This window comes from Echinops telfairi, unplaced genomic scaffold (genome assembly GCF_000313985.2).
Source record: "Echinops telfairi isolate 266 unplaced genomic scaffold, ASM31398v2 ScPeMD7_1;HRSCAF=3_0, whole genome shotgun sequence".
Taxonomy (NCBI): domain Eukaryota; kingdom Metazoa; phylum Chordata; class Mammalia; order Afrosoricida; family Tenrecidae; genus Echinops; species Echinops telfairi.
In genome coordinates, this window is record NW_022103896.1 from 70,577,260 (window position 1) to 70,579,645 (window position 2,386).

A 2,386-nucleotide genomic window follows, 5' to 3' on the forward strand; every position below is an offset into this window, starting at 1 on the left:
GTTTTTACTCCTTTGCCATCTCAGAAGCAAGGACTCGAGAGCTCACGGGCTGTCTTAGACATTTCTCACTGGAACACCTCATCCCATCTTTAGAACTACTTTTGTGGAGCAATGCCCTCTCAGATTTCTTTTTGCTTGTAAAATTCAAAGATCATTAGAAAGGACAATGATTTGAGTCTGTAGGGATACCCAAATTGCCATTTTGACATGGTATAAAAACAAAGTGCAGGATTCTTTGGGAGAATGGCTGAAGAGATGTCAATGCTGCCTTTGCAAAAATATGGACCTTAATGGAGGCTAAGTGGAGAAATAATAGCTTAACATTTGCTGTTTTTATTTAATATTGATTTTATGATTTTAGCAACTACTCCTCTCTCAGTTTGGTGTAAATTGTGGTGGTTGCTGTGATGCTGGAAGATCCACCATCTGCATTGAAATACTAGGAGGCTCATGCATAGTGATAGGCTTCAGAGGAGTTTCCAGACTAAGATAAGGAAGAAGGATGTGGCTCTGAAAAATGAAGGTCTTTTGAATCGCAGTGGAACATTGTATGATACAGTACCCAAAACTGGTCACCCAGGTTGGAAAGAACTCAAAATACAATGGGAAGAGCTGCCTTCTCAAAGTAGAGTCATTCTTAATGATTGTATTGGTACAAGCTTCCTGCAACTACATTTGCTGATGGAGCATGACTGAAAATGAAAAGAAACAGCAAATATCTATTAGCAACTGGAATGTCGAAATGTATGAAGCAAGGATCTAGGAAAATTGCAAGTCATCAAAATTGAAATGGAACACATAAAGGCTGGTATCCTAGGCATTAATGAACTGAAATAAACTGATAATGGCCATTTTGAATTAGATAATTATCTGAAGGGAATCTACTATGAAGGGAATGACAATCATATGAAGGGAGTCTACTATGAAGGAATGACAAATTCATGAGAAATGGCATTGCATTCATCATCAAAAAGAACATTTCAAGATCTACATGAAATACAGATGAGCTGTCAGTGATAGGATAATATCCATACCCCAACAAGGAAGACAACTAATCTGACTATTATTCAAATGCATGCACCTACCTTTAATGCCACAGCTGAAGAAATGGAAGAGTTTAACCATTTCTCTAGTCTGAAATTGATTAAACATGAAATCATAATACATTCATAATATTGACTGGAATATGGGAGTTGGGAACAAAGAAGAAGAATCAACAGTTGGGAAATATAATCTTGACGATAGAAACAATTCTGTAGTATTTTTCAAGACCAGTGACATACAACCTACTTATTGGAAAAGGCAACTATGTACATGGACAACACTAGACAGAACACACAGGAATAAAATTCACTACATCTGTGCAAAAAAGATGACGGAGAAGGCCAATATCATCAATTAGAACAAGGTCAGGGGCCGACTGCAGAACAGACTACCAATTAATTGTATGAAAGTTCAAATTAAAATGGAAGAAAATGAAAACAAATCCATGAAAGCCAAAGTACAACCTTGAGTGTATCCGACCTGCATTTAGAGACCACCTCACGAATAGACTTGATGCACTGAACACTAATAAACAAAGACAAGGTGAATTGCAGAAGGGCATCTGGGGCATCATACATGAAGAAAACAAAGTCATTGCAAAGACAAGAATGAAAGAAGAGGCCAAAATGAATGTCAGAAGAGGCTGAAATTCACTCTTGAGTAGCTCAAGCAAATGGAAGAAATGATGAGGTAAAGGAGTTGTACAGAAGAATTCACTGCAGCTCGAGATGACAAATCAAAGTATTCGAATGTAATGCAAAAAGACTTTGAATTAAAAAACCAAAATGAAAGATTAGGCTTAGCATTTCTCACCCTGAAAGTACTGAAGAAAAATAAAATCAGTTTTTGAGTTGCAATTTTGCAGTATTGTATGTGCAAAATATTCTATGCACAAAATCAAAAGAAGATGTGATAAATACACCAAGTCACAGTAGCATTCCAAGAGGGAGCATAGACCAGGAACTAATGGTGCTGAAGAAAGAATCCAAGCTGAACTGCAGGCATTGGCAAAAACCAAGGGTCCAGGAATTGCTGGAATAACAATTGAGCTTTTTTAAGAAAAATGCAGTGTTGGAGATGCTGATTCAGCTATGCCAAGAAATTTGAAAGACACCCATCTGGAAAAGATCTATATTTGTGACCATTCCAAAGAAAGGTGATCAAACAGAATGTAAAAATCATTGAACAATTGTATTAATATTCCACACAAATAAAAGTTTGTTGAAGATAATTCAAAATAGTTACATCAATACATCAAGAGGGAACTGTTGGAGATTCTAGCTGGGTTCAGAAGAGAATGTGGGAAGCAGAATATCATTGCTGCATAACAGTTAAATCTTGA